Source organism: Bison bison, unplaced genomic scaffold (genome assembly GCF_000754665.1).
Source record: "Bison bison bison isolate TAMUID 2011002044 unplaced genomic scaffold, Bison_UMD1.0 scf7180017864458, whole genome shotgun sequence".
In the NCBI taxonomy this organism is placed as follows: domain Eukaryota; kingdom Metazoa; phylum Chordata; class Mammalia; order Artiodactyla; family Bovidae; genus Bison; species Bison bison.
The window spans coordinates 1,303,611-1,315,833 of NW_011495020.1; positions in this window are offsets into that span (position 1 = coordinate 1,303,611).

A 12,223-nucleotide genomic window follows, 5' to 3' on the forward strand; every position below is an offset into this window, starting at 1 on the left:
AAGAAGTCAGAGAACATGAATTGTTCTCCCACTTATTATTTAGCCCCACCCAGTCTGTTTTTCAGAGTCAGTTGGTAAACTGGCTGCCTTTCTAGCTATACCCTCTCTTCATAAATAAGGTTAGCAAATTTACTGAATGTCTGATCAGCAGGTAGTTTATAGATGTGCCATATCATATTTTACATGTCAAGGATTTTTAAAATGCAAAAATTTCCCTAAGAGCTCTATGAGAAGAGAAACAGCTGGGGACCTAGAGAGCTGTTTCCCTAATGTAAGTGTAAAGCAGTTTGAAGCAGCTCCTTCAGATGTGTGTTTTTAAAGAATCGTGCTGCAGATAGTTACCATTAGAGGATGTTTCTGAGACCCTGTTGAGACTCTCAGGAGGAGCTGCTGAAGAACTTCTGGTAAGAGCTTCTGAGATCTGTGACCCCCAGGGAGCAATGCTACTGACAGCTGCTGGGAACTGTCAAGAGTACCAGAAAGAACCAGAAAGAGACATTGGGAACAGTCACAGAGAACAACTAACATATTTGCTAGAAGTGAATAAAGTTGCTGAGGAAAACTGCCATCTCTGAAAGAAGAAACTTAGGTAATCAACTGCTTAAGAGACAATTCTGGTTAAACACTTCATAGAATTTGATGGGGTTTGGAGCTAGAAACTCTTGTGGGGAACATAAACCAAATAAAGTCACTTCATTCCTTCCAAAGCCTGAGACCCAAGAAAAGACAGAAAACAGTGAGTTACAAATGAGAATTGCTTTATCAAACTTATTGCCTGGTTTAAGAAGATTCTTCTCTTTTGGCCTTGTTAAATCTAATTAATAATTGCATCTGTGAAATTATTGCTGCAAAATTAGATAGCTAGGTGTGCAAAAAATGTACATAGGAAGAAACAAAATTATTATTTAAATAGTGTTGTAACTCTATTTTTACTTTCCAAATAAATAGTTTCAATAATTTCAAATATATAAACAATAAATTAGTTTTAAATTATAGCAATAATAATTCAGTCACTCTAATGTTCCAAAATCATTTCTTCTTTCATGAATTTAATTCTCATTATTCCATGTGTCTAGAATATTGCTTTGCTTTACTCTTAACCTGGTTAGTTCCTATTAATCCTTCATGTGTTTTCTTAAATATAAGCTCTTCAGTGAAGACTTCCCTCACCATAATTATCACTCAGCACACTTTCATTTCCCCTCAATCACTTAGCAAAATACATAATTATATATTTATTTTACTTATATTTACTTTCATTAGGTTGGCAGCTGTGTAAGGCCAGGTTCATATCTTTTTCTGTTGGTATGGTTGACTTCACACCTAGAAGATTGCTTGCTACATACGGTCCTTTGTAAATGTAAATGTCTATTTGACATATGAATAAAATGTAAATGTTTATTAAACATGAAAAGTGAAAGTGTTAGTTGCTCAGTGATGTCAGACTGTTTGCCACTCCGTGATCTATAGCCCACCAGGCTCCTCTGTACATGGAAGAATACTGGAGTGGTTTCCCAAGCCCTCCTTCAGGGGCTCTTCCCTCAAGAAACTTATCTCTAATTTAAAAGGGAGATAAATTGAAGAAAATAGGGAAAACCACTAGGCCATTCAGGTATGACCTAAATCAAATCCCTTACAAATATACACTGGAAGTGACAAAGAGACTCAAGAAGTTAGATCTGATAGAGTGCCTGAAGAACTATGGATGGAATTTCATAACATTTTATAGGAAGTGGTGATCAAAATCATCCCCAAGGAAAAGAAATGCAAAAAGGCAAAATAGTTTTCTGAGGAGGACTTCCAAATAGCTGAGAAAAGAAGAGAAGTGAAAGAAAAAGGAGAAAAGGAAAGGTACACCCACCTGAATTCAGAGTTCCAAAGACTAGCAAGGGAAGATAAGAAAGCTTTTCTATGAACAATGCAAAGAAATAGAAGAAAACAACAGAATGGGAATGACTGGATACTTGGGGCTGGTGCACTGGGACGACCCAGAGGGATGGTATGGGGAGGGAGGAGGGAGGAGGGTTCAGGATGGGGGAAAAAAAAAAAAAAAAAAAAAAAAAAAAAAAGAAAATTAGAGATACCAAGGGAACACTTCATGTGAAGACGGGCACAATAAAGGACACAAACCAGTAGGAACCTAATAGAAGCAGAAGATATTAATAAGAGGTGGCAAAAATACACAGAAGAACTACATTAAAAAGATCTTAATGACCCAGATAACCATGATGGTGTGATCATTCAGTGCTAGACATCTTCGAGTGCAAAGTCTAATGGGCATTAGGAAGCATCACTATGAACAAAGCTAGTAGAGGTAATGGAGTTCCAGTTGCTCTATTTCAAATCCTAAAAGATGATGCTGTGAAAGTGCTGCACTCAATATGCCAGCAAATTTGAAAAACTCAGCAGCGGCCACAGGACTGGAAAAGGTCAGTTTTTATTCCATCTCAAAGAAAGTCACTGCCAAAAATGTTCAAACTGCTGCACAATTGCATTCATTCCACATGCTAGCAAAGTAATGCTGAAAATTCTCCAAGTAGGCTTAAAGAGTATATGAACCGAGAATTTCCAGATGTTCAAGCTGGATTTAGAAAAGGCAGAGGAACCAGAGATCAAATTGCCGCATCCATTGGATCATAGAAAAAGCAAGAGAATTAAAAAAAATTAAAATCTACTTCTGCTTCATTGACTATCCTAAAGCCTTTGACTGTGTGGATCACAAAAAAACTATGGAAAATTCTTAAAGAGATGAGAAAACCAGATGACCTTACTTGCTTCCTGGGAAACCTGTATGTAGGTCAAAAGGCAATAGTTCCTACTGGACATGGAACAACAGACTGGTTCAAAATTGGAAAAGAGTATTTCAAGGCTATATATTGTCACCCTGCTTATTTAACTTATATGCACAGGTGAAATGCCTGGCTGGCTGGAGTACAAACTGGAACCAAGATTGCTGGGAGAAATATCAACAACTTGAGACATGCAGATGATGCCACCCTAACGGTAGAAAGCAAAGAGGAACTAAAGAGCCTCTTGATGAAAGAGGAGAGTGAAAAAGCTGGCTTAAAATTCAACATTCAAAAACTGAAGATCATGGCATCCAGTCCCATCATTTCATGGCAAATAGATAGGGAAACAATAGAAACAATGACTTTTTTTTTTTCTTGGACTCCAAAATCACTGCAGATAGTGACTGCCAACGTGAAATTTGAAGACGCTTACTCCTTGAAAGTAACTCTATGACAAACCTTGACAGTGTATTAAAAAGCAAAGACATTTCTTTGGCAACAAAGGTCCGTATAGTCAAACCTATAGTTTTTCCAGTAGTCATGTATGAATGTAAGAGTTGGACCATAAAGAAGGTTGAACACCAGAGCACTGATGCTTTTAAACTGTGATGTTGGAAAAGCCTCTTGAGAGTCCCTTGGACTGTAAGGAGATCAAACCAATCAATCATAAGGGAAATCAATCTTGAATATTCACTGGAGGGATTGATGCTGGAACTGAAACTCCAACACACTGTCCACCTGATGTGAAGAGCTGACTCATTGGAAAAGACCCTGATGGTGGGAAAGATTGAAGGCTGAAGGAGAAGGGGATGACAGAGGATGAGATAGTTGGATGGCATATCTGACTCAATGGACATGAGTTTAAGCAAGCTCTGGGAGATGATGAAGGACAGGGAAGCATGACCTATGAGAGTCCATGGGGTTGCAAAGAGTCAGACCTGACTGAGTGAACAACAACAACAGCTGTTAGTACTTAGGCTGTGTCTTCCTATGGAAATTGACCCTTTTAAAAATATTTGCTTAGGTTTGTGCTCTTTGCATGACTCTAAACTATTCCCTTATTAAGATCCCTATATTCTAGCTGAGGAAGAGACAGATGAAGGACACAAGGCTTGGTTCTCCATCTTCAGCATCCTCTTTCATAAATACCATGTGCTGAAGAATAAAATAATTAAAATTAATTGTATATGTTAGACTTTGATACAATTTAATGAAGAACTATCTTGGGAGAGAGTTCAATAAAACATAATATGGGAATCTCCTATAAGAAAAAGAGCTGTGAAGATGTTTCTTTTCTTGTTTTTTTTTACATTCTTTTATTAGTGCACATATTTTTGCAGAAGTTTTGAAATTGATGCACAGAATTCAATTTGGGAACATTGAACCACAGAGGTATTACTCAGAGAATAGGACTACACTGAAACTGCTAAAAAAAATACATATAAATGTACAAAAATGAGCCTTTTACATTTATGTATTGGGGGTCTGTTTGTGCGTGAAACTTGATCATAAAATGTAGTGGGGCATTAGAAGAAGGAAAAGCATAGTTTTTCTGTTTTACATTATTTTAACCCTGAGCTAGAAATGTTGATTAAGTAATACTTTGAGAATCATAAAAGTAAAAAGATATATATTTTTTGGAGAATCAGTTTGATTCTCCAACCCCAGTTTTTTATTTCATTTGTTTTATTAAAATACTACCTTAGTTATCCAAACAAGTTTATTTATACATAAAAAATAGAAAAAATCATACACTGCAAGATTTTCTTAGAAGAGAAAACAAAACATATCCAGAAAACTTCAACTCCTTCTCATTATTTCTTTAATCCACATTTCTCTAATATTATTATAAAATGAAGTAGATAATTTAAATTATTTTGCATTTGCTCATGTTTATAAATGTTCATATAAATGAGGTTGCTGATGAGGTTCAAAACAAATTTGAAAATCACTGAAGCACATTAAATAAATTCTCAAAATTATCTAATATATTAATTTTGTACTGTTCATGGGATTCTCAAGGCAAGAACACTGAAGTGGTTTGCCATTCCCCTCTCCAATGGACCATGCTTTGTTGCTTTAGCAAACTCTAGATCATGAAGGGCAGGAAAGCCTGGTGTGCTGCAGTCCATGTGGTTGCAAAGAGTCAGACATGACTTAGCGACTGAACAACAACAAATATACTAATAAATATTTTAAATTTTAAATTAAAAAAATTTTTAAACCAAAATTTTAAACCAAATGATAATATAAAACTATAAATATGTTTCTACATTTTACTTAATTTTCAGGTAGCCACTTAGGAATAATCCAGGTGAAGAAAATCTGTGTTTATATTTGGCATAAGCTGGAAACAAGATTGCCAGGAGAAATATCAATATCCTCAGATACACAAATGACACCACCCAGATGGCAGAAAGTGAAAAGGAACTGAAGAGCCCCTTGATGAAAGTGAAAGAAGAGAGTGAAAAAACTGGCTTAAACCTCAACATTCAAAAAGATAAGATCATGAAATCCAGTCCCATCACTTCATGGCAAAGATATGGGGAAACAATGGAAACAGTGACAGACTTTATTTTCATGGGTTCCAAAATCACTCCAGATAGTGACTGCAGCCATGAAATTAAAAGATGCTTGCTCCTTGGAAGAAAAGTTATGACCAACCTAGACAGCATATTAAAAAGCAGAGACATTACTTTGCTGACAAAGGTCCGTGTAGTCAAAGCTATGGTTTTTCCAGTACTCATGTATGGATGTGAGACCTGGACTATAAAGAAAGCTGAGCACCAAAGAATTGATGCTTTTGACCTGTGGTGTTGGAGGACTGCTGAGAGTCCCTTGGACTGCAGGGAGATCCAACCAGTCCATCCTAAAGGAAATCAGTCCTGAATATTCATTGGAAGGACTGATGTTTAAGCTGAAACTCCAATCCTTTGACCACCTAGTGGGAAGAATTGACTCCTTGGAAAAACCCTGATGCTGGGAAAGATAGATAGCAGAAGAAGGGGACAACAGAAGATGAGATGGTTGAATGGCATCACCAACTTGATGGACATGAGTTTGAGCAAGCTGGGAGTTGATGATGGACAGGGAAGTCTGAAATGCTGGAGTCCATGTGGTCATAAAGAATCAGACACTACTGAGCAACTGAACTGATTGACATGAAACATGAGAGTGATATGTTACAAATGAAATATATATTTAAGTTACATTAATAGTTTAATATTAAAATTATGAGAAATATAGTTCTCATTATAGCTAGTACCAATGGACATACACCTAGAATACTGATTTTAGTTTGAAATCCCACATCTTTAAAATTTGTACCACATGATACCAATATGGATGGTAGTGGGCTAATTTGATGGATTCAAAAATGATTAGCTTATAGAAGTGTGAGACTAAGGAGAGATTACTTTTTTTTTTTTTTTTTTTTCATTTATCTGGAGGGCTGCCATGTAGAAGTCTAGAGTAACTCATTCTCCTTTGCTCTCAAAGGCATTATAATTATGATTGCTATATGAAAATAATTAAGAAGCAAATTTTTATTCAAAAAATAGGAAAAATTAAAAACCTGTAATAAATTATGACTCCTTGAATGTAGATCTGTGTCTGAATGTATCATTATGTCCCCTTTAGTGCTTGGCGGGTTGCCCTTCACATAAAAGTTCTTCCAAAATTAATGTTGAATCAATGAACAAATTAACAGACATGAATGACCAATAATGAAATAATCAGCAATGCAAGGAAGCTAGCTTTCTTCTATTGAGAGTTTTGAAGCAAAGGCTAAATGACTATGAAATAGGAATGAAATGCAAGTTGTGATTGTAAAATATCCCTAGTTGTCATTTGTGCCACCTAACACCTATCTTATTATTGTATAGCATATTATGTCACAGAAATATTTCCATTAATTGGCAAGTTGGCATATTATGGATCCCTGCACCCTAAAACAGGAAAAATACATTGATTATGAGCATAGATATTATCAAAAGGTAAAGATGGATTGGTTTCAAGCCCCGCATAATGCATGTGCTCAGTTACTCAGTCGTGTCCAATTCTTTGTGACCCCAGTGACTGTAGCCCTTCATACTCCCCTGTCCATGGTATTCACCAGGCAAGAACACTGGAGTGTGTTGCCATTTTCTCCTCCAGAAGATAAATGCATAAAGATGCATAAAGATGTATAATCCACAGTGTGATTCCTTTCATCTGTAAACATGGATTGTAATGGTAGTAAACTTAGAATGCTGTGAGGATTAAGTGAGATGATATTTTTAAAGTCTCAGGCACAAAGTAAGTTATTGATATGGTCTGTATCTTATTAATCATTTTCTGATTATATTTGTATCTTAGATTGTTCACTCGATGATGTTATCTGGCTTCATTTGACTGTATTATCATTATAAACCCATGTACTCATATTACCACTTCAAAATATTTAGTATAGTGCTGTACAAAGCAGGTGGTAATTATGTGACAGGGGACTGATGGACACTGAATATTGTGGTTTCAGTACTATTTACAGTAGCATGGATCAGCATTAGAAAATCATACCTGTTTCTCTTTTTTTGTCCACAGAGCTTAGCAAGGTCTGAAGACTAAGTGGAATCTTAGTAAACACTTGTAACATTACAATCACCTTTTTCTGCTTTAGTTTTTGGAATTAACCACTATGTGGAAGAGACTAAAGAAAAAATAGTGTAAAATGACTAAAATGATGATAGGGTAACATTCTATTAGAGCCAAAAGGAGTTTTCTTAGAACTGGAGTCAGAGTTGAATAATATACTGAAAGCTTGATAGGATTAGGCAATAACGTGTCAAGACAAGTGATGTTGCATTTATGGAAGAGTATCTTAAAGAAAGAAAAGGGTAGTCTGAATGAGAAAGAAAAGAAAAGTTAAAATATGGGAAACCCAAGGATTGAAGAAAAAAACCTTAATTCAGTGATAGGGAAAATGTGGGATATTATATTTTCCTCAGAAAGACACCATTTGACATATTGTCTAAATCTGCAGAAGGAGATGAAAGTACTTTATATATGTGTGGTATTAATAATAGCACTAGAAGTACTTGAAGTGAAAGTCGCTCAGTTGTGTCTGACTCTTTGCAACCCCATGGACTATACAGTCCATGGAATTCTCCAGGCCAGAACACTGGAGTGGCTAGCCTTTCCCTTCTCCAGGGGATCTTCCCAGTCTAGGAAACAAACCCAGGTCTCCCGTATTGTAGGTGAGTTCTTTACCAGCTGAGCCACATGGGAAGATGAGAGTATTTTATATGTGTGTGATATAAATAATAACACTAGAAGTATTTAATGACAGCTTTTTAGTATAACTGATAGTAATGACTAGATTCAGTCATACCACTGAGCTAGCTGAAAGTCACAAAAGTATATAATTATTATTCATTTCTTTAAACTCAGAAGTTCTTAGACTATTATGTGAGTGTACCTTTGTGGGAATGCTAAGTCCTGCTATAGAAGACTATTCAATAGCAGAACAGCTAAATTTCCCTTATCACTCAAAGTCAGCATTTTGCCTCATGTTACTGGAAATTACAATAGAAAGGAAAATTGACTAAGTGTCTCTATGTTTTATATCTTTAACAAATCTATAAATAAATTTCTTTTGGAAAAAACCTCCACAAATCTGAAAGTATGAAATGGAATGGGAGCTCCTTCCATTAAATATTGATTGAATTGATTTCTGATTTCCTAGATACTAACAAGTCAGTACTTAGAGTTCTGTTTTGTTTTTTTTTTTTCTCTAATGTAGCCTGATATTTATATCTGCTTGAATGCCATACTGTTAGATTTTCTAACAGTTTGTAGGGTTATTTTGTTTTCTTTTAGCCACTGGAAATGGTGTCTGAAAAGTGACAGAATTGTACACAGTAAAAATATCCATGGTCCTTCTACAATTTGAATTTTTTTAAATAAATAAAATGTTCAATAGTAAAATGTTCTTTTAAAGCATTGAGGCTTAGTGTAGAGGAGAGAAAAGCTTATTGTCCAGTCATGAATTCAGTTGAATTCAAAATAGCTTCATATCTAAGAAATAGCAACATTTATTGAAGTCACACCTCTTAAGCATTTGAATGATGCAGCAGAAATCTTTTTAATTTGAGATGAAAGTATAAAGACATAACCTTTTAAAAAGATAATTCTTTTATAGCTCCTTTGATGACTACACAAAGAAATTAATGATGCAAAATAGCTTATAACACATGATTATAAAATAACCCATCCTTTGCAATTTGGCTACCATTCTTAAACTGAGAGGATCTCAGTGATACAATTCCCTCCATTATGTTCTTGCTTAGTTCACAAATACAGTCATAATACAGTACAATACATGACACTGACACAGTTAAGTGAAAAGAAATCAAATGAGGTTCAAAATACACTTGGAAACACCCAAGAAGTTTACTTATACATCCAGTGAAATCAATTTCAGAAAGCCACATACTTGCATTATCATAAAAGTACAGCTATTTAGCAAAGAATGACTACATACTTCCTCTTTGTAAAGGTATAGTAAAGATTCACAGTTCTTATAGTGACAAACTGTTTGCATAATACTTCACTTGAAGTATTAATGTAAACATTAACATTAAAAGATGTAAATATAGAAAACATATTCATTTATAAGTAGCATGAGGAAGACTCTGGTGACAGACAGTTAAGTTTCATGATCATAGTGGCAGTCACACAAAACTATACAAATGATAAAATTTTATAGACCTACACACACATATACACACAAAAGTATATGAAAAATATGCACATGAAACCTGAATAAACTCTGTGGATAATACCAGTGTCAATTTCCTGGTTTTGACACTGCCCTGTAGTTCTGCAATACCTATCATTGGGAAAAGCTGGGTAAAATTACGTGGGACCTCCTTATATATTTATTTGTAACTTCCTGTGAAACTATAATTATTTCAAAGTGAAACTTAAAAAAAAAATAGAGACAGACTTAATGTCTACAGAACAAAGCTTTGACTTTTTTTATCTTGATTAAAACTAGACAAAAAAAAAATATGTGAGAGATTGGAAAAGTTTAACATTGATTAATTTGCAACTAAGGCATTGACATTAAAATTTTAAGGTATAAATACTTTGGGTTATTTCAAATGCTAATTTGTAAAACAAGTCATAATGAGATTTATTTTTTTTCTGGAATTAAATGCTAAATTAAGTTCTAAAAATCAGACAAATGAAAAAAATCCAAGCCTTTAAATACATATATGAAAATTTACCAACTTTCTCTCCAGTCTATTTCAGGCTAATTTGAAAATAATCAGAGCAATGTTAATTCACACAAATATGACATTTCAGGCCATAACTTTGTGTGTGTTGGTATCTTGGCATCAATTACAGGAATCTCTCTTTCCCTCTCCACTGCCCCCACTCTCCACAAATTTTCAGTTTCTCTCCAAGCTTTTGGTAGATTCTTCTTACATTTTATTCATAGACCTGAAATTTATTTTAGATCTTCTTTAATTTTTACTCCGATGGTCTACTATTACCCTCTAATTTTTAAACTGAAACAGTGACAGCTAATTTGTTCACTTTCACCTAAATGTATTAATAATTCAGTGGTTGGTAAGTGCCTTTTACAGAGGAAATTTTAAGTTAACATCTTCAGAACTTTTATTGATTCACAATGTGGTATCTGTTCCTCAGCAATCTTGCTCTCTGTGTGTGAGGCCACTGGCTGGTTAGTCTATCTTATCTTCTGGGTATGAGTCAGTACTATGTTTAATGACCAAATTCTCTTCAGGGCTGGAAATAACTCTTGTATTCAAAGCAACACTTAGATTCATTGTGTTTTCAATAAATTTAACATAGATTTCTGCAGTTGGGCAAATATGAACATAAATCTGAGCTTAGCCATTTAATAATGATGTAACCTTGGTCAAGTTACTTAATGTTTATATCTTTAAGTCTAGGATTGTTGTTTTTTAGGTTGGGATGACGAGACTACTTCCTTATATTGTGCTAATTTATGAGAAGTAAAGATTTTACATGAAATATCTGGCCCAGGGACTACACTATAGTATGTGCTTATGTATGGGTTTAAGTTTGATTAGATTTCAGAATACTGTGATGAACTGGTACCTATTAGCCTTGGATACTTAAAGTTGGTAGGTATGTTAGCACAGAACAAAAGGAATCACTTTTGTTCGTTCCTACTGGCTGATGTTATGGTAAATTTTTTGTGTCAACTTGGCTGGCATGAGGGATTCCTGGATGACTGCTGCTGCTGCTGCTGCTAAGTCGCTTCAGTCCTGTCCAACTCTGTGCAACCCCGTAGACAGCAGCCCACCAGGCTCCCCCATCCCTGGGATTCTCCAGGCAAGAACACTGGAGTGGGTTGCCATTTCCTTCTCCAATGCATGAGTGAAAAGTAAAAGTGAAGTTGCTCAGTCGTGTCTGACTCTTCACGACCCCATGGACTGCAGCCTACCAGGCTCCTCCATCCATGGGATTTTCCAGGCAAAAGTACTGGAGTGGGGTGCCATCGCCTTCTCAGTCTGGATGACTAGTAAAAGATTATTTCTGGGTGTATCCATGAAGGTGTTACTAGAGGAGATTAGCATTTGTATCTGTACATCAAGTAAAGAAGATCAATGAGGATTGGGATCATCCAGTCTGTTGTGGGTCTAAACAAAATTAAAAGATAGAGGGAGGGAAAATTTGCTCTCTTTGCACCCATCTTCTGGCCCCATGTTGATTACCCTGGTTCTCTGGTATTTGGACTTATATTAAATTACATCCCTGTCTTTCTTAAACTTCTAGCTTACAGACAGCAGACTGTGAAGCTTCTTAGCCTCCAAAATTGTGTGAGCCACTTCTCATAGTATAGTTTTTTTGTGATGGAACCCTGACTAATAGAGCCAGGAATAATAATGATGAATCAAAACTATTTATATTACTATGTCTCTGCTTGAAATCCAAAAACTAATAATATGTATTATTGCTGCTCCTGGAAGCTCTCAACAAAATGTTCAATAAGTATAATTGATATAACTAAAATCTTACAAGGAATAAAAATAAATCCTGGCCTTTCTTTTAGTCTATAAAAAAGAAATATACACAAAATAAAAGGCTATAGCAAGACACTGTACCAGGATATATATTCTGGTACTTCATAAAATTAAACAAACATATGTCCACATACAGTTCAGAGTTTTAGGAAGACTTTGCACAGGAAAAGGAACTTAAAGGTATCTGTGGTAAAAATCCCATGGATGGAGGAGCCTGGTGGGATGCAGTCCATGGGGTCACTAAGAGTCGGACACGACTAAGTGACTTCACTTTCACTTTTCACTTTCATGCATTGGAGAAGGAAATGGCAACCCACTCCAGTGTTCTTGCCTGGAAAATCCCAGGGACAGGGGAGCCTGGTGGGCTGCCATCTA